We start from the raw sequence: 20926 nt of genomic DNA, 5'->3' as shown, positions 1-20926 counted from the left end.
ACGTAATTTTGTTTAAATCTCATAGCAACACAGGCATCCGGTTTGATTAGCTCCATTTTCCAGATGAGAAAATTGAGCCTCAGAAGGTTGAACATTCCCAAGGTCCCAGAGTAAGTTAGGCGAAGGGCCAGCACTGGACCCTAGGTTTTTTGTTTCCCAGAACCCCTAACTTTCTCCAGGGCCATGCTGCTGATTCTCAGGACTGTTGGTGTCCAGGGCTTTAGGGGAGATGGGTAGTTAGAGACTCTAGCCTCTGGGGGGTGCCAGGGCCTCATATTTCAGAGATTTAGAAAATTCCTTTGAGAAATAGTTATTCCTGGTCCAGACTGCAACTAGTCCATCCGTTCATTTATACACTTAGCCCCTCACTTTCCCATCCATCCATCCACCTATCCACCCATCCACCCACCCACCCATCTACCCACCCATCCATCCATCCATCCCTCAGCTTGTTGACTCACCCACCTACCCATCCATTCACCCATTCACCCACAAATCCATGCACACATCCATCCATCCATCTATCCACCCATCCACCTCCTCACCCACAAGTCCTTCCACAGATCCATCCATCCATCCATCTCCTCCAGGGGAGGGAAGCGTCCAGTATCTCAGACTCACCCCTAGCTGCCCAGGTTCTGCTGAGGGAATGGCTGATGGAGCTATGCAAGCTCAGGCTACAGGGGCTCAGATGCCCCAGCTGCCACCCTGAGTGGAGTGATTCTGTGAGAGAAGGGGAAGGGATGGTTTCTTGGGGGTTAGCAATCACCCCTCACTCACTCCCAAGCCCAAGGGTGCTGGGAGTGTGAGAAGATGTTCCAGAGAGTTCTGCCCTGCTTTCGCCTTCTCCATTCTGGTTCCCAGGGAAGTGGGGGCAAGATTCCTGCCTTGCCTCCCATAGGGACCTGCGGATGGGTATGGGGTGAACTTCTAGGCCCTTCCTCCGGGTCTGAGGAGCAGGCCCAGCCTGCCTCTGAGGGGAGACATCTGAAGGGCTCCTATCTGGCGAACGAGGCAGAACACTTGCTGGGGAGGGCCTTATAAGATCCTGGTGAAGGGGTAAACATGACTGGGATTCCAGAACACACAGCTTACAGGGAAGGCTGAGTGCAGAAGTATGTGAAGTTGGCCTCTGCTGAGGGTGGGGACAGGGGGACTGGGTGGAGAACCCGGAGCAGCCGTGTGGAGCTGGGTGGGCCTTGAGCTGCCAGGGACCAAGCTGCTGCTTGACAGGGCTGGGCCTGTGGGGCCTGGGGTGCTGGAGGGGCAGGAGGGTGAGTGGAGAGGGGCCTCAAAGGCCACAGGGGAGGGGAAGTGCCTGGATGGAGCTGGGGGACGGGCTGGAGGTCTGGACCAGCAGGGAGCTCGCACAGCCCGGGGCGGTGGGGCTAGAGGCGAGACTGTGTATGTGATACTGGTATTTTTTCCTTCTACTAAATTTTTTTTGTAAAGTAAATTTTATTGTATGGTATAAGGCCTGAAATAATGTGCCCTAAAATTGTAGGCCAAAATGTTATCATCTCCACGCTCCTATACATTAATCGGTATTCCTCCACTTCTATGATGCTTAGTGGTGTCCTAATATACTTCTCAGAATATCTAATTAATCAGAACATTTTTAACTACACTAGATAAAGCTGAATTTGCTGAAATAAACCATAGGATTGTATTGAGGTTCATGAATGAATTTTATTCCACATGAAAAATGCTTTGGAATTTAACTTCACTCCCATTTTTTCCTAAGATCATACTAAATTTTTCTTTTAAACGACTAATGAATAGCCACAGTATGTAAAGTTTAGACACCTAGAGTCTTGGAGGCAGGAAGTGACTTCAGAGATCATATAGCCCAACTCATCTATTCACTCATTCATTTATTTGTGTATTTACTTAGCCACTTACTTATTGAACATTTTAGTGGGGAGCTATGCGCTAGATAATGGGCTAAGTGATAAAGATTCAAAAAATAAGTAAATCTGGCCATACACTCAAAGAGTTCGCCATCTAGTGGAAAAGACAAAAATGGAAACAAAATATTGCAATACAATGTAAAATAGTTTACATATACAAAGTTATGGTTGAATTGCATCATTTTCCATTTTTTAAAGCTTTTTTTTAAAATTGATATCATAATAGTTTATAACATTGTGAACTTTTAGTTGTACATTATTGTTTGTCAGTCACCATATAAATGCCTCCCTTCACCCCTTGTGCCCACCCCCTGGTAACCAGCAAACTGTTCTCTCTGTCCGTGTGTTAGTTTATCTTCTACATACGAGTGAAATCATGTGGTGTTTGTCTTTCTCTGTCTGGCTTATTTCACTTAACATAATACTATCCTCCAGGTCCATCCATGTTGTTGCAAGTGAGACGATTTTGTCTTTTTTAATGGCTGAGTAGTGTTCCATGGTATATATATACCACATCTTCTTTATCCAGTCATCAGTCGAGGGACACTTGGGTTGCTTCCATGTCTTGGCTATAGTGAATAATGCTGCAATGAACATGGGGGTGCATAAAACTCTTTGGATTGTTGATTTCAGGATCTTTGGATAAATACCTAGTAGTGGGATAGCCGGATCATAAGGTATTTCTATTTTTAATTTTTTGTGGAATCTCCATACTGTTTTCCATAGAGGCTGCACTAGTTTGCATTCCCACCAGCTGTGTATGAGGGCTCCCTTTTCTCCACAACCTCGCCAGCATTTGTTATTTTTTGTCTTGGTGATTATAGCCATTCTGATGGGTATAAGGTGATATTTTAGTGTAGTTTCGATTTGCATTTCCCTGATGATTAGTGATGTTGAATATCTTTTTATGTGCCTGTTGGCCATCTGTTTATCTTCCTTGGAAAAATGTCTGCTCATATTCTCTCCCCGCCCCCCCGTTTTGTTTTTTGGTGAGAAAGATTAGCCCTGAGCTAACATCTGTTGCCAATCCTCCTCTTTTTGCTGAGGAAGACTGGCCCTGGGCTAACATCCGTGCCCATCTTCCTCCACTTTATATGGAACGCCTCCACAGCATGGCTTGACCAGCGGTGCATTGGTGCGTGCGCGGGCTGAACCTGTGAACCCCGGGCTGCTGAAGCAGAGCGCGCACACTTAACCACTACGCCACCAGCCTCTGCCCATTTTTTGATTGGGTTGTTTGGTTTTTTGTTGTTCAGTTGTGTGAGTTCTTTGTGTATTATAGAGATTAACCCCTTGTAGGATATATGCTTTGCAAATACTTTCCCCCAGCTGGGGGGTTGTCTTTTCATTTTTATCCTGATTTTGTTTGCCTTGCGGAAGCTCTTTATTCTGATGAAGTCCCACTTGTTTATTTTTTCTTTTGTTTCACTTGTCCGTGTAGACATGGAATTCAAAAAGATCCCTCTATAACCAATGTCAAAGAGTGTACTGCTTATATTTTCCTCCAGGAGTTTTATAGTTTCAGGTCTCACCTTCAGGTCTTTGATCCATTTTGAGTTGATTTTTGTGTATGGTGTAAGATAATAGTCTACTTTCATTCTTTTGCATGTGACTGTCCAGTTTTCCCAACACCATTTATTGAAGAGACCCTCCTTTCTCCATTGTATGTTCTTGGCTTCTTTGTTGAAGATTAGCTGTCTGTAGATGTGTGGTTTTATTTCTGTGCTTTCAATTCTGTTCCATTGATCTGTGTGTCTGTTTTTGTGCCAGTACCAGGCTGTTTTGATTACTATAGCTTTGTAGTATGTTTTGAATTCAGAGATTGTGATGCCTCCAGCTTTGTTCTTTTTTCTCAGGATTGCTTTGACTATTCGGGTTCTTTTGTTGCCTCATGTACCAAAATGCAGAGATGTTAAGGTAAAAATGTTTCCTTCTTCTCTGGTTCTAAACTTGAGAAAAACAGGGTCAACTGTGTTGTATATCTTTCCAGCCACAATTCTTTGCATAATGCAAACCTGCATGCATGCTCACGTGACTGTATACCTAGAGATTGTGCTGATGGAGATCTGATCATACTATACATATTGTTAGGCGAATTGCGTTTTGGCACTTGACAATATGCCACCCACTCATTTCCAAGTCAATCCACATGGATGTCTCATCCTTTCTAATGGCTGCATTGGGTTTGGCTTTTTCCCACAATATAGCTCTGAAGCCTGGGAGGGGGTGGGCCTCGGAGGAACTGCCTGGGGAGGGGATGGAGGGGTGTAGGTTGGGGGGTGGCCCCTGCCCTGGGGAGCTCCTCTCTGACCTTCCACATGCTATGCTCCCACACCCACCCGCCACGTCCCTGGGGGCCCGGGGCTGAGACCTCACATGGCTCGGGTGAGCATGGGAAGAAGGGACCATGGCTGGGGGCTAAGAGATCACGGGTCCAGCCTGCAACAGGGAGAGGGGCTAGCCTGGGCCCTGGACCTGGGGGTGGGGTGGAGCCAGGAGACCAGCTGGGGCTTAGGACCTCTTGCTCTGAGGGAGCCCCCTGCCCAACTCATCCCCTTGAATAGTAGGCTCCCAAATCGTTGGGAGCTGGTGGTGATGAGACTGTAACTTTGTAAAGGCCTTGCCCCTACTTTCCACACTAGGGCTCTGCAGGGGGCACTCCAGCATGGCCATGCCTTGGGCCAGTGCCCACTTAGGAGACACACCAGTGAGAGAAGACTTCAAAGGCTTGAAGGCAGAGGAGGGCCGGGAGCAGACCGGGAGCCGTTCTTTTGGGTCGGGGTGGCTGGCCAACCTTCCTGAAGGAGGGGCATTTGAGCTGGGTCTGCAAGAGAGGAATGTGCTGCAGCCAGAGGGCGAGACCCTGGGCGCTGGCCCCAGACCTGCCCCTTGCTGTATGAAATTTGTCAGGCTTCTACCGGTCTGGACCTGGGTTTTTCTAGCCCCTGTTGCTGTGGTAGGGCCCAAGGCTGGGCTCTGGGTCGTAGGCCGACACCTGAAGTGTGTAGGCTGGGGAGCTGGGGTGGCACTGGGCAGGGGAGGCTGGTGAGAGGAAACGGCCCCTCCCACTTTGAGCCCGAGGCCCGAGGAGAAGTCCCCAGGCTGGGGCCAGATGCTTGGGTTCCATAACTCGGCCCTGCCTCTCTGTGTGACCTTGAGTGAGGCTCTGGCCCCTCTGCGCCTCAGTTTCCATGTCTGTGCAATGTGGGGTGACAGAGTGATTCCCAGATGGGACAGTCAGCATACGAGGGACCTCAATGTCCTGGACGCCCCGGCTGGGAGGTGGTCTCGGGCTGGCAAGAGCTGGGCCTGCACGTGCAGCTCTGTCGGAGAGGGCCCTTCCAGGGACTGAGATGTGGCTCCCTGAAGCTCATGCTTCCAGGCCCTGAACGTAAGTCCTTCCAGGGCTGGGGCTTGGGAGGGAGGGAGGAGGGTGACATCTGTTCTTGGCTGTCCCTCACACACAGTGGGCAGATCAGAGGGCTTGGGATCAGAAAGCTTCTGGTTTGAATCTTGGACTCACCACCTCCTAGCCGTGTGACCTTGGGCAAGTTCCTTAACGCTGTGAGCCTCAGTTTCCCCACCTGTGAAGAGGCACAGTGATAGCACCCGGGGCCTCACAGGGATGTCATGGCTCTGTGCACGAGCCGTCCCGCTTCAGGTCTGCAGCAGGAAGGGGCGGGGATCCCAGTTCCCTCTCCCAGCCTGCCGCCTTCCTGGGGGCTATAAGGACCCCACTCTGAGGCCAAGGGTGAGGGCAGTCAGTCTGTCTGTCTCAGGCCTGTGAGTGTGGAGGGGCCCTGGCCTGCTGGAGGAAAACAAGTGGGGGGCAATGGGGGGGCTGTGGGCAGGGTGGGGGAACCGGCTGAAGGGCTGGCCAGCAGCTCCACGCAATCTGTCTGCTATGCAGTCCGGGCCTGGCCTGTATTTGTTTATGCTGAGCGTGTATTTATATCAGCCCCTTTCTCATTAATAGGGCAGGAAATGGCTGGAATTGTTACATACCTGGCGGCCCAGGGGTCCCACTCAGCCAAGACACACAGGGCCCTGGCCACCCTGCCACGGTTGCGAGGGGCCCCCTCCTCAGTCACAGGCCTAAGTCTCTGGCCTTTCACTGACCCCCCCTGCACTGAGCCCCCCTCTGCTTCCTTGGGCGCCCACTCACCCCCTGAGCCCACAGCCCTGAGCCCTGGGAGAGGGGCTCATTTTCAGGCCTTGCCCTGTCCCCCAGCTCCTGATCCCATCCCAACCCCGGAAGAGACAGTGGTGTTGGGGGATGTCAAGGCACAGCTTGGAGGATGGGGCAGTGCTGGGCAGACCCTAGGCAGAGCAGCGAGAGTAAGGGGCTGAGAAATCAGGGTCCCCTGACTTGGGGATGGGCTCCTGGAGCCCTGGGGCAGGGGTCTGGGCAGAGGAGGAAGTGAGGGGACGTGAGAGGGCCCTCTGAGCCTGGGGGTGGTCACCAGAGCTCTGCTCCCCACCAAGCTGAGCTCCGTGCAGGGTTGGAGAGACCCTGCAGCTTCCTCTGCATAGGACGCCACGGCCCATGGAGAGTGTCTCTGTGTTCACCAGCCACCAGGAAGGCTCATCCTGCCTTCCTGGCCACTGTGGCTAAGTGAGGCTTCCCCACTCCAGGCCCAGCGGCCCTCGCACCGCACTCAGAACCAAGCCAGCATCACTCTCCAGGCCTCAGCTCTTGGGCGCAGGCCCCAGGTGGGGCTGCCAGAGCTGAGAGGCGCGGCCCCCTCCCCAGACCTCTCGCCTGACATAACCTATTAGTGCTTCTCGCTTCAGCCCACCCCCCAGCCAGCTCCCGCCCAGGCCAGACTGTGCCGGTCCTGCTGTCCCTCTCCTCGGCTGCCTTGTCAGGGCAGGTTCAGAAGGAGTCCGTGGACGCCCTCCGCAGGCGTAGCCATGTCAGTTCACCTTGCCTCTCAGCTGGGGTCCAGGGGTTGCTGTCCACTGGGAGGCCTCTTCTAGGCGGGCCTGACCTCCCACCTCTGCCCACTGTGACTGCCATGCCCTCCTGGCTCAGACTCCAGGGCTGGGGCCACTGTGCAGACCTGGGGACTGAAGCTTAGAGAATGAGGTGCTCTCCTGAGGGCCTGCCCTTTGCCCTCATCCCTGTCCTCTCAGTGTACTTCTAGGGGCTGGTGGGGGGTGTGGGGGGAAGCTCCTGTCATTGAGGGAGGGCTGCTGGGAGACTCCAGTTCTCTAGCTGGAGGCCGCTGGGTGGCGGGAGGGTCTGCTGCAGTCCCGGGACTCTGTCTTTTCTGGGTTTCTCTCAGCTGTCCCACCATATGAAGCAGATGTGCTGAAAGGGAAGGGGAGCCAGGTCCTGCGGAGGGCGCCTCCTCTGGGCTTCCTTACGAAGGCTTTCTCCAGACCCATGTGGAGCCACCAGCCCTCAGAGCCCCAAGTCTGAGACCAAGCCCGGGCCAGGGGCAGGTCCCTGGAGCTCCGCCAGCCCTGCTGGGCCCTGCCTGGCCCAGCCAGGTGGCCCTAGACAGGCTGGCTCCTGTGGGAGCTGCCCATCTAGGAGATGGGGACACCATACCTCACACAGAAGCTGTGGGGAACTGACATGGCAGGTGAGCGGCCTGCACGGGCCCGGCCTCTGGTGGGTGCTCAGTGAGTGGGAGTGCCTCTTCCACCACCTCAGTTTTGGGGGTGAGGGCCTGGGGCCGGGGGTTAGCGGTCGGCCCAAGGCCTCTGCCTAGCTGGGCTCCTGCCTCTCCACTTCCCAGTGGAACAGCGCTGTTGGCAGTAGGGGGAGGCTGAGGGGCAGGGCCCCCAGGGCAAGGCTGCATCCTCCAAGATTCCTGGGGCTGAACTCTGTCCCGCCCCCCACAAACCCTGCCTCGAAGGTCAGGGCAGTGCCCCCTCCCACTGCTCGGCCAACCATGTCCAGGTCACCTAATTGCGTGGGGCTGAGGGTGTCTGTGTGGGGGTGTGGAGAGGTAGGCATCTGGCCCCAAAGCGCCCGCCCTGAAGCTGCCTGTGGCTTGAGGGGCCTTGGACCCTCTGCTCCCATTGGGGTTCCAGCCTGTCCCTGGCCTGTGTGACTCTGTGCAGGTCCCCGGGCTCTGTCCCTGCTCATGCAATGAAGCATGAGCCTTTGGGCTCTGCACATCCTGAGTCGCAGTTTTTTGAGCCCTGAACCCCTCTTGGCCCTGGGGCCTGTGGGCTGGGGGTGGGGGTCCTGGAGAGGACATGAGTGGAGAGGGCCCAGGCCCGGGTGCTGTGCTGAGGCCTGCAGCCACTGCTGCTCAGACTGCACGTGTCTGGAGCTGGTCGCTTCCCCATTGCAGGCCCCCATCTGGAGCCCACAGCCGGCTCGCCGGCTGCACACGGAGCATCTGGGCCCCGAAGAGCCTGCTCCCAGATTAATGCAGCCCATCTGGGCCCCTGGCTGCTGCTCCGCCCCGTCTCCACAGAGGAATGCTGGCCGCACATCTGGAGGGCTGGAGCCCTGTGGTTACCCCGCCTTGCCCTGTGCCCCACTGGGTCTGGAGTTGGCATGGCCTGGGGTTCCCTGCCTTGAGGCGGGGGTCCTGTGTGCAGAAGGCTCGCTCTTCCTTCTGGATGACACAGCTCACGGGGCCTCCCCTGGGGCTGCCTTGGGAATAGCTTAGTTTTGACATAATGTGGATACACGTCCCCTGCGAGGAGTGGTGACAGCTGCCACTCTGCACTGACTCACCCGGCAGCCGCGTGGCATCGTTTGAAAGAGCCTGTAGGGCTCCCAGTATCGCCTGCCTACCCACCCCCTCCCGGGTGCCTGGGGTGCTGCAGGGTGTGCCACCAGCTGTGGGGGACTGCACTGGGTCCCTCACAGAGCCCACCTCACACGATGCGCCCAGTTGTCACTTCCCTTCTCCTCCTTCCTCCTCTGCCAATCCCTGTGCTTGGCAGGATGGGGGCTCTATGGCAGCCCAGAGGCCCCTGACTCAGAAAAGAGCACCTGGAAAAGCAGATTGCCTCAGGGAACTGGAGCTGGCATGAGGGAAAGACCACCTTGGGACAAGGGGGTGCCGGGGCAGAGACACATAAAGAGAAGGGAGGCGGGTCTGGGTTGGAGGAAACTTTCGAGCTGTGGGAACTGCCCAGCAGTGGTCTGGATTGGTTCCTCCTCAATGGACTTAAAGACCTTGCCTTTCTGACCTCACTGGGGACATGGGACCCTAATGAGTGAAAGCATTTGGGAGTCTTAAATCACTGTCATTGTGGTAGTGAGCTCCCTGTCACAAGAGGGATCCAAGCTGGCAAGGCTGCTTACTGTCAGGAAGATGGCAGAGGCTACTCTCACAAGGAGCCCAAAGCTGTGTTGGACAACCTCCTAGTGCTACACTCAAGACCTATAATTCCAAGATTCTAAGATGCTGCCTTCTTGGACTTGGAGCCTCCTATGACAGCAGGTACAAACAGCCATGGCAGGAAGCCAGATATTCAGCATGCAGGGCGGTGGGGAAGCAGGGGGAGAAGGGCCCTGGGAACGCAGAGAAGTGTGGCCAGGCTGTGGCCTGGGGCTTAGAGCTTTGCCCCATCCCTGCCCAGAATGGCCTCAGCTGCGGTTCTGGCCCAGCCTCCGAGGCCTGGGGTGTGAGCACAGAGCCCATGACGCTGCATCCTGTGGTCAGTCTTTATCAGAGCATCACTGGCCCCAACTGAAAGGAATCTTTGTTGCTGTAGCCCCCAGCCCGGAGGCCCTGGAGCAACAGGCAATTTAAACCACAGAGCTTCATGCCTCCTTCTGCACCTCCTTCTCCTGGAAAATCTGAGTCAATAAACATGCAAGATGGAGACGCAAATAAAAAATAATGAGGGCTAGCATTTATTGAGTATTCATTCTAGCCAAATACCATTCTGAGGGCTTTGCTTGTATTAACTCATTCCAGCTTCCCTTGTGAGGGATGTGCCATTGTTCTTACTAACCCATTTTATAGATGGGGAACCTCAGGCTTAAAGTCCACTGAGTCATTGGGTAGCCGGGCTGGGATTCAAACCAGGCAGTCTGTGTCCTTAACCACTGCTCCCCATTGCCTCTCTGCAAGCGGGGTGGGTGGGGGAGAAAGAGAGGAGAGATCGAGATGGACAGAGCGAGACAGAGAGAGGGATGGCTCTTAGGTCCTGAGAAGTGATGCTGCTGTCCTCAGCCCAGGAGAAGCAGACTCAGCTGAGTTGCAAGGGCCACTCTGTCCTGTCTCTCCCAGGCCTTTGGATGAGGTGTCTGGGCATGAAAGGGCAGTCCCCCGCATCGTCAAGTCTTCTGAAATCAAACAGAGATAGGCTTTGCATTATCGGAGTCCTGCTGGCCAGGGGATGAAGCTGGTTCCCCTGGCTCTTCCAGAAGGCAGGAGTCTGGAGCTGCTGGGGGCTGTGAGGGTCAGCCTTGGGCCCACCTGCTTGTGCCCAGTCTCCTGGAGGAACTCCTGGCCCTGAGGTGGGGGCGCTGTCTGGATGGGCAGTCAGAGCTTCCAGGCCTGGGGCTGGGGGTCTCCATGGGTGTGTATGTGTTGGGGTGAGGGCGGGGCGCTTCCCTCTATCTGCTTCTGCTGCCATCTGACTTGCCAGAGGAACTAAGCAGACAGAAGGAGGAGAGGGCCTTCTGGGCCACTGGCATCACCTTTGGACTACTCTGACTGCCTTCCTTTCTGCTGGTGCCTTCTCACGATGACTTCCCCCACCCAGAGCTCCTGCCCGTCTTGGGCATGGAACATGACAGCCACCCTCACTGGGTACTTCCTTCATTTGAGGCACCACGGTGAGGGCTTCACCAGGATGTAATATCTCACCTAATCCCCACAACCTCGGCAGGAAGGTGTCGTTATCACCCCCCATTTTACAGATGAAGAAACTGAAGCTCAGAGAGGATAAATCACTTATCCACACAACCGACAAGTGATTCAAATCCAGGCCCGTCTGACCCCCTCACTGAGCCCCTAATTCCCATCCTTGCCAAGAGGGCTGGGAAGAAACCTCCCCCGATTACCCAAAATCCTGGGGCAGGGCCGGGCTTCCCAGAGCCCCAGCCTGACGCCCCCATTCCCTAGCTGGGCTGGCTTGCCGGGCTCAGCCTGGCCTTCGGGGGCTGGCTGCAGGCCAGGCGGGAGCAGAGGGAGTGGGCAGTGTGAGCAGAACAATGGGAGTGAAAGGAGCGGAAACGCTCTGGGAAGTGAGGGGGCGGGAGGCCAGGCCAGCAGGGGCTTCTAGACCAGCGGGGGTCCCCGGGACAGGGGGCAGCGGTGGGGGCAAGAGGGTGTCCAGGCCACGCTTCCTGTGTACGTTTGAGGTGCTCTGGCCTGACCCTACATGGGGAGACCAAGGCAGGGGTCCTGTCCTGTGGTCACAGGGGCCCTGGCTCTCCCTGGGGAGCCCCAGCCTGAGGAGAAAGTGGAGGATGTCCTGGTGAGACCCAGATGAACTTGACTCTACACTGTGGAGTTTGGCAAGAGGATGAAGCTGCTCGTGCAGCCCCAACAGCACCTCCTCTGCCCCTGGGCAGGTTGGGAGTGATGGGAGTAGGGGGGCCTCAGTGCCCCTGCCTCGGGCTGCACCCCCAGCAGGCCTAGCTTCCCCCACAGGCTCACCAGGTGGACTTCCAGGGGCCCCTCACCCCGGGGTGCTGTGCTTTGACAGCCATTAGGTTACGTATTTAGGCCTGAGTTACAGGTGGCGGGGTTGCGGCTCAGCTAGGAGCTTGGAGGAGAGCCCAGAGCCCTCTGCTGATGCAGGGTCCCAGTGCCCAGACCACCTGCTCTGTGTCCACCCCTGGAGTCTCCAGCGCTGGATCTCTCTAGGCCAGTGCTCTGGTGGGTGACCTGGGAGGATGGGTCCTGCCTGAGTGCCTGGGATAGGAGACTGGTTCTCAAAGTGGCCTTGCAATGCCTGAGCCCCGCAGCCTCGCTCGCTCAGGGCCGTCACTCTAAGCCCCAGGAGGGCAGGGTCCAGCCCTGGTCTAGGCGTCTGGGTTGGGCCAAGGTTTCCAGACATGACTCTGGACTGTCAGGTCAGCGGCTCTGTCAGCTGGTCTGAGGGACACCCGTGGCTGATGGCTCTGTCTCGGCCCCTCACCTGGGGTGCCCGCATCTCGCTCTCCATCCCAACACCCCCGGCCTCACTGCAGGTGCATCCTTTTCCTGGAGCTGAGCTGCCTCCAGTGGGCCCTGCTGCTGGGCCTGCGAGGGCAAGGGCACCGTTAGCACCCCTCCTCCTGTCCCAGCCCTGGGAGCACCCTCAGGAGCGGCTCTTGCCACTCACAGCTGGGGGCAGGACATTGTTACTAACAGGCACTCTGGGTAGTGGGGGCCTGCCCGCCTTCTAGGTCTTCCCCGGGGGCCCAGCGCCCTCTCTGTTTCCTTCCTCTGAGCTGAGGATTGAGGGCGAAGGGCTTTGACCATTGTCTCCATGCACAAACACTTCTGGATGCCTCCTTGGTGCCAGGCCCTGGGCCGGGATGCAGAAGTCCTTGTTTGGGGGCGAGTCCTGGTTGTGCTGTTAACCAGGTGCGTTACATGGCTCACTTTCCGCCGCTGGCTCAGTGTCCCCCCAGAGGAATGAGGTTGGACTTGAGATGTTGACAGGACCTTCCAGATCTTTCTTGGGTGAAGTCCACCTCTCGCCCCGGCGTCTGGGGGTCATCACCCACCCACACTCCCAGGGCCACAGGGCTCCCCGTCCAGTGCCCCGGCTGTGACCGTGGCAGCCTCTCCAGGCTCCAGCCAGCAGGCTTTGTTGCCAACAGGAGGGGGTCTTGCCGCCTCACTCTCTTTGGGGCCAAGCAGCAAATTCTCCCCGACAAACAGGCCAGTCAACAAACAGGCGGCCCAAACAACAAGGAAAGATTACGAAACGCAGATTCAGGGAAAGAGGCCACTGTGAGCCTCTCTCCAGGACACCGGGCAGCAAAATCGGGCCAGGCCTGTGGGTCAGAGCCTGCCTGGCCCAGACTATTTTTGTACTGTCTGGGGGGGTGGGGGCTGATGAAATCCCAGCTGTATTTCACCAAAACATTTTCCCCTTCAGCCCGGGCTCCATGTGGTTCAAATTCATTGTCAGTTAACTCATCATTCAAGGCTTGGAGCCACACCCCTCCCCCCAAGAAAGACAAAAACACACGGTCTCTGGCACGCGGGCCAGGTGGGTGTGAGGGGCTGTGACAAGTAGGCCGGCTGCCCTGACCTGAGCTGCCCCCCGCTGCCTGCCCCCTGCCCAGCCCCCGCCCCGCCCCGGTCTTCCCTGCTCCTTCCATCTCCGCCTCGGTTTCCTCAAAGGTAGTAAGAAGGGGCGGGCTGCTGGGCAAGCTCCACTGGGGCCAAGTTGGGAGCCTGGGATCCCTGAATCTCTCCCCTCCACCCCCCAGTGCTGGAAACAGGAAGCTGATGTGCCCGGAGGTCTGCATGCAGGACCGCCCGGAGGTCACCCTGTGGCAATCTCACGTCTGGCGGCGTCTGTGCCAACGAGCGAGGGGACGCCAATCTGCTTTGTCTGCTTGTTGCTTTTCACAAGGTTTGCTGGCTTGCCCCTGCTGCGCCACCTCAGGGCTGTGCTGGGGTTGGTGAGGGCAGAATCAGTGGATGGGAAGGGGTGTTGGGAGGGGGGCCACTAGAGGGCATTTCGGTCTGTATCAAACGTGGGGACTGGGACCTCTGCTTTTACAAACTGCACTGACTCTGTGGCTTCCTGAGCCAGGTGGCCAGGGCTGCGGGTGCATTTGGTGATGGGCCCCCCCGCCCATCCCACCCACGTGTGCATTGATCCCGCCAGCCCTCACTTTAGCCAACACCAGGTTGGCGTTTGGGCAGAGCAGGCCCCCACCTGTGCCCCTATTCCACTTTGGGTGTCTGCCTGCCCGCCCCCCAGACCGTGGGTCTTTCCAGGGCAAGGTGAGGCTCATACACTCCTGCAGCCCCAGTGCCCTCACGGAGCTTAGCCCAGAACCCAAGTGCAGCAAGAGCTTGTTGAATGAATTAATACATTTCTCAAATCTCATCAGGGTGCTCTTTTCATTATCTTCAGGCCAGATTAATCCGGAGCCGTGGCTCTCCAGATAAATATTGACAATCTGGCTTTTGCATATTCCACCGTTGGGGACAGAGCTCCCTTTCTGACTTCGGCAGGAGGGAAAGCCCCAGTCCCCAGAGAGAGGTGACCCCTGAGCTCCCCTCTGGCCACAGTGGGGATGACTATGACCCCTCGTGCTCTGCTGACCTCTCTGCTGGGCCGTGGTCTCTGGTGCCCAGACCGAGGGGGCACCAGGGTGGAGCTGCAGCAGTTTGCTTTCCTGGGCAGGGCCAGGCAGTTCCTGAAGCCGCGGAGTTGTTTGGGTGCAAACGTTTCCCTGTATTGTCCAGCTCCAGGAGGCAGCCAAGACTCCAGGCCGAGGTTGGGGGGCGGGAGCGGGAGCTTTCTTCCCTCCACCCCGAAGAGGACAGGAGCCTCACAGCACACAGGCGGGGTTGGGAGGTTGTCCCAGGCCCTGGGGGATGCAAAGGAACTAGAAGACAGAATGGGGAGCCCAGCTGGGCAGGGTTGGGGCATCAGGTGTAGACATGAATTGGTCTTTGGTTCAGGTCCAGCCAAAAGATGAGGCTGGACCTGCCTCAGGGGATGCCCAGAGATGCCGTCATTCCCTTGCTGGCTGGGTGTTCCAGCCTACCCGTGGCTCTGCCTTCCACGATGCAGCAGACAGCCGACCTCCCTTTCAGCTAAGCGTGCCCCTCATCTGAGGCTTCTGCTCAATGACACCTTTTCTGCAGACAGTGGCTCTGGAGATGGTGTCTCCTGGAGGTTGAGAGAGGGGTGTCCACGCTGAGCCCCGGTGGGTCTCCAGAGTCTCCTTCTTTCTTGGCCTCAGGGCCTCTTACCTGGACACTCCCGACTCCTGCTTTTCCTCCCTGGAACTCTGGAATGAAGCTCACCTGTGTCAAGATGGCAGCGGGCAATGCCACTTTGCATTTTGGATGTATTTCCCCAGGGATGCTCCTTGGCTATTGTTTTGGGAGAGAAAAAAGGTTCTGGATCCAATAAGCCAGGGAAACACTGGATTCGACAAAGTCAGACAGGCTTCTCTCTTGCAGGACTTCTCAGAACTTTTAATTGTTAATAGGGAGTTTGATCTTCTAAGAAGGGGCCCTGGTGTGCAGTGTTTCCCAGGCTTATTTGAAACCAGTACAATTTTCCCCATGGAATCTTTCTCAGGACAAGTGGGATATACTCTGGGCCATGCAGGTTTAGAGGACACCTCAGGGATTACTGGACTTGAAATGCCAAGTCACCCAGTAAAGGTGGCGGCTGTGGGTGAAGAGCTTCTAGTGGGAAATTGCCCTTTCAGCATTGGACGAAGTTGGCACGGGAGGTTCCCTGATGTCAAGCTAGAGATCCAACCACACGGTTTGTCCTCTCTTCCTTGGCCCTGAAGGAAGATGAGCTGGCAGGTGGATGGAACAAGAAGGTTAGGACACACCTTGTCCGTTTCTCTAACTTGTTCTGAAAATGTGAGCCACGATTAGGTCAACTGCGGCCAAGGTTGAGCAAGTCCCAGGCAGCTGGGAAAGCTGGGAGAACTTCCCTCATCAAGCTGGTATGAAGTTCTGGAAAGGGCAACCCCAGCTTCAGGAGAGATCTGAGTCGAAGACCTGATTTTGGGATGTTACAAACACTCAGAGCATGCTGGGTTCTTCCCCTACAGCTCCCTGTCGCCTCCTCACAGCTGGAGGCCCTGGACCCCGCCGGCAGGCTCAGCTCTGCCCAGACTCTGGAGCCCCGCCTGACCTCAGTTAGGGCATTTTGAAGGAGACAAAGTCAATGTTCAAGTGGCCAGCATCCGATCTTGTATCCAGTTCTACTAATGGAGGCTCAGCTTTGTTCCCAAGGCCCCTCTCGTCAGGTCTTCCCCAGCAAAACAGCCCTACCCTGGACCCCACCCAGGTGCTGGTGACCCTCTTGCCTGCCCCTGGACTTCCCCACTCTGCCTCCTGCCTGGTTTCCAGGTCCAGGAATCCTGTCGCTACACCCCATTGGCCTGCTGAGCCTCCTCCTCCCCTTAACTCCGGCTGGCCCTCTTTGCATCTGCCTGGGCCCAGGCTCGACCCGCCGGGCAGGCTCCTTTCAGGGGACGTTGTCTGAGAGCCCACTCCATCTCAGAGGGAGTCCAGCTGCTCAGTCCTTCCCTGTCCCAGTCTGCAGCTCTCAACTGTCCCTGGGCTTGGATCCCAGATAGCAAGAAGGAACTGTTCTACTCAAGCCCGGAGATGAGACCAGGCCTCTTGAAACTCATTCACTCGCTTGTTCATTCATTCAATTTCTCATTATTTCTACCCACGTTTGTGGAGTTGATCATGGTCACACCCCAATCAGTGGTTCTCAAACTTGAGTGTGCGTCACAGGCTTGTTCAAGCACAGGTTGCTGATTCAGCAGGTCTGGGGTGGGGCCTGATAATTTACATTTCTAGCAAGTTTCCAGGAGATATGGATGGTACTGGTCTGGGGACCAGTTTGAGAGGGCAAGTCTAAGTCATTATCAGCTATGAGCGCCCACATGTGGACTTGCTTGTCAGGACAATGAAACCAGAAGCTTCCTCCCACATGGGAGGTCTGGACAGAGTAAGGCTTGTGGAAGAATCTGGACCTTAGAGGGGAGAGGGGAGACACGCCAAGAGACAGACAGAGACCCATAGAGCTGGTTGGGGGCATGCAGGACAAACTTCGTCTTTCTCCTGGGCTAGGCTGGGCCCCAGAGATCGGGCCTGGCACGGAAGAGGGCAGGTAGGCCTAGGGAAGTCTGGGCATGCTGAGCGGAGGCTGGGACTCGGCCGCAGGCCCGGTGCACCTGACCCGTGGGGCTGGGAACAATGGCTGGGCCGGCACGCTGGCCCGCTGCCACAGCACATCTCTGTTTTCTTCCCAGCTCCGATCTTCCCTCGGTCTCCTTGCTCACTCCCTCTCCACCGGGCCCATCCTGGCTGCTGGCCTCTGGACAGCACATTCCTTCATGCTGATTTCTTCCCGGCGGCTGCAAGCGCACGTTCTCACAGGGAGGAAGTGGGGCTCAGGCGGGTCTCCTGGAGGCTCTGGCCCCGTGTTCAGACACCAGAGGGCACCTGGGGGAGGGAGGAGGACCCACCAGCCCTGAGAACTTGGAGCCCTTTCTCCCCACCTGGTACCTCCTATTTGGCAAGGCACGGAGATGGGGGGCCCCTGCACTGCTAAGTCCCCGGCCCCTGTGCCCTAGTCTCACGCACGGCCACATTGGCCGTACCCTCTGCAGAGCGTGGCCCTGGTCCAGCTGGCCCTGGGCATGGTCTGTTCTTCATAGAGGAAGGCTCAATGCCAGGCCTTGGTCCCCTCTGGAACCGGACCTCCCCCCAGGTCAGGCCACCATTCCTGAAAGACCTGTACGCAGGGTGTGTATGGGTCCAGTGTCCCCTCCTGGACAGCCCTGCCCAGCCCTTCTTTCATCCCACCAGGGTTGCCTCGCACAGAGGTGGGCAGGCTGTGACCACCCGCCTAACACCAATTTGAAAAACCTGAGACCAGGGAAGGTGGTGTTAGCCTATGTGACATGATATGCCAGGGGCCTGTACTGTCTCTCCCTTCCCCGTAGCTGGGTGGCCCCAACATTCAGAGGGACCTGCTGCTCTGCGTGGCAGCAGAGGGGCTGGGGCTCATGTCCTGGTGTTCCGGAGCCTTTCCTGGACTGTTCATGCTGGGTCAGGACTCTGCCTTGGAGTCAGGTTCAAGGTTCAATCTGGGGTCAGAGTAAGGATCAGGGGTTAATCTGGGATTGGGATTAGGGTCAGAGCTCAGCCTGGGCTGGGCTCAGGAGTTACCCTGTATTTCAGGTTGGAGTTCAGTCTGGGGGTATAGTTGGGGTTCAATTTGGTGTCAGGCTCAGTCTGGGGTCATAGTTGGCCTCGGCCTGGGCTGGGTGTTGGGGTCATTCTGGGTTTGGGGTCGAGTTCAGACTGACCTCAGACTAGGCGCTCAGTGTGTATGGGGTATGGGGACAGGACCCTTGTGTGGAGCTGACTGAGGCAGGTATGTTTAAAGGTGATCTGTGGCCTGTCCCCTCCTCTCTGTCTCCCCTCCCCCACCGCCACAACCAGCTGGTCCCCGACTCCTCAAGCCTTGTAAGGGGCCCAGAGGCAGAATGAGGGCTGGGGCTGGGCTTTAGTCTGGTTCTCTCTTCAGCAAAATGTGTCGTGATGCCTGTGCTGGGCCTGGGGACACTGGATGTGCCAGATAGCCCCTCAGCCCTGTCCAGGCCTCAGTTTCCATCTGAGAAGCTCGGTGTTGGGGAGCTGTGCTGTGCTGCAGAACCCTAGACCTGGCAGCATGGGGAGCTGTGTCAAGAAGATCGGAAGGGGGAGGGCAGTTGGGGGCCCCTGCAGGAGCTCTGGCCTAGAGGGAGGGACTGGACTGGGCAGGGGAGGGTGGAGGGGCGGGCAGGACAGACTTTCCTGGGAGCCCACTGGCTGAGGGTCTGCAGCCAAGGAGACACCAATGGTGCCACTTCTGTAGTCAAAGGGCCTGCTTCCCCAGCATGAATCCTCCCAGACCACGTGGGGTGTGGCTTTAACCGGGAGCCAGATGAGGGGTCCTGATCCTGGCGCCTGACTGCAGACGCCCCCAGCCCCTGTCTGGTAACTGACGCCTGTCCTGCTCATCAGCAGTGTCCCCCGAAAACCCCGACCAGGGATTTGCCCACGGGAGGGCAGGTCAGAAGAATGGGGGCTGCACTTGGCCTCCAGTTCCTCTCCTCTCTCAGCTCAGCCCCTACTCTGGCCTCCTCCTGTCAAAGCCGCAGACACAAGAGTGAAGCCCGGATTGACGTCAGGCGAAGCGCCCGCAGGGCCTCTGTCTCTTGTAGAAATTTGTCTCTGGTGTCCAGCGTCAGATGTCTGTGGTTTTTAAAAGGTGAAAATGGCCCATAGTTCTGCTTCTGTGTCTCCCCGCCCGAAACCTGGCAGGATGGGCGGTTTAGGAGAAGGTGGGCTCTGGGGTCCTGGTCCTAGTCCAAAGTCGGACTGGACTGCTGAGCCCCTCCCCTCATTGAGGTCCCCTCCCCTCTCCTCTGCCTCCCAGTCCCTTGCAGACCCTGGAACCCGTGTTCTGCTGTCCCTGGAGGCTCCTGCCCCCCGGCCCTCCGCCCCCTTCTCCTTACCCCATCTCCTTTCCATTGACCAAGGCCCTGATCTTCAGGGTCCTTCCCCAGGCGAGTGCCCACAGCTCAGTCCCCCAGGGTCTTTGTGGTTCATGGATCTCTGGGTGCCCCCACCCCCCAGTCTCAGGCCCTGTCTTCCTAATCTCTGTGCCCCCACACCAGCCCTGAGCCTGGCACACAGTAGGTGCTCCCGAGCCTTTGCTGGGTCAAGTGGATGCATTCCTTCCTGAAGCTCTGTCTTCCCTCATGCGACATTTAAACCACTGATTTCTGGGAACCATTCTGCACTGCAGGCTGCGGCTGCTGGGAGGAGCCTGGGGATCCAGATGTGGATGGTGCCCTCGGTCAGCCTGACCTGCTCCAGCCCAGGGGTGGCCCCTCCGTGCAGACGGCTGTGATGGCCAGGCTCCCTTGGGGTCAGCACACGGTCATCAGGCATGTCCTACCTCCCGAGGCCTGCCCTGGACACCAGAGCCCCTCTCTTGTCTTCGAGCGGCCATGATCCAGGATGGATGAGGAGAAAAAGACTCAACCTCTGATTCTCACCCTGAGCCTTCTCGACTTCTGCTGCAGCCTCGTGGCCACTGCCAGGCTGTACGGATGACCCCTTTCCTGGGCCAGTGTCCTGCACACCATGGTCAATCTGACCATGACCTTGCCTTGCTTAATCCCCTCGGTTTCTTATCATTTATGGAATATGGTCCAAGCTGCTGACGCCAGCCCCCACGCACATGCTTTCCATCCCCTATCCCTTCGTGGCTCCTCCAGCTCCGGCCAGTGCCACGCACATCTCTGCGCCTTCATCCAGCTCCTCCTCAGGCCTCACATCCTGGCCAAGCGGGGGGCAACCTGCCCCCTGCGCTCCCCCGGCACCCCACTGGAACCTGAGGTCTCCCAAGTGGTGGTCAGTGTCTGGGCAGCCCTGGGCTAGCCCTCAGAGCACTGCATCCTGTGTGTCTGAGCTGGTGAGTCACTGTGTGGTCTGGCGGGAGCTAACCTCCTTTGCCCTCATTGTACTGATGAGGCCTGGAGACGGGAAGGGACAGTCCCAAGCTCACACAGGCAGTTACAGTGCACCGCAATAGCCTCTGATTCTCCTCTGCAAGTTTCCTTTTGTTGATCGATCACTGTCTCTATCTAGGGTCATCTGAGTGGGCTTCACAGAGGATTGGGCTGTTGGGGAGAACACCTCTTCCAGGAAGCCACCATGATTTCCCCCCTATTCTCCTACCCTCTGAGCCATGGACACTGGCTGCTGTCCAGCTGTCTTGGCATCAGCTTCTTGGCATGGTACCTGTGAGCACCATTGTCAGAATCTACCTTCACCTCTGGTGCCCTCTGAACTTGGGAAAGCCCATGTCGTTTTTTTTTTTTTTTGGTCCCAGTTTATTTACAGAATGAAGGCATTGATCTTGCTGATTTTTGAGGCTCTGCTGTGGAATTAGGGTTTGATCATGGAGTCAAGCCCAGAGTGTTGGTGGCCCGCTGCTGCTAGCACAAAGTGTAGTTGAAAGAACCGGGAGTGGGCGGCAGCAGCTCTGGGTGGGAATCTGCACCAGCCTCTTAATCGCTCTGTGACCTCAAGCAAATTCCGCTCTGGGCCCCAGTTTCCTGCAAAATGAGGGAAACCCGCCAGGCCTGGCTTCCTCCAGGGGTGATTCAGTGCGATCGTGGCTTTGAAGGTGTTTGCTGAGTTGAACAGCATCTTGCAGGTGGATGTGCAGGCTCCACACAGGGCCCAGCTCAGCGGAGGCCGGGCGATGACCACACGTGGCGCACGGCCGAGGGAACGTGGCAGGTGTCTGGACGCTGCGTCCCCAGGAGACTTGTGCAGGCAGCATTCCCGGCAGCT

This window comes from Diceros bicornis, chromosome 26 (genome assembly GCF_020826845.1).
Source record: "Diceros bicornis minor isolate mBicDic1 chromosome 26, mDicBic1.mat.cur, whole genome shotgun sequence".
Taxonomy (NCBI): domain Eukaryota; kingdom Metazoa; phylum Chordata; class Mammalia; order Perissodactyla; family Rhinocerotidae; genus Diceros; species Diceros bicornis.
Note: the sequence above shows the minus strand (reverse complement) of the source record.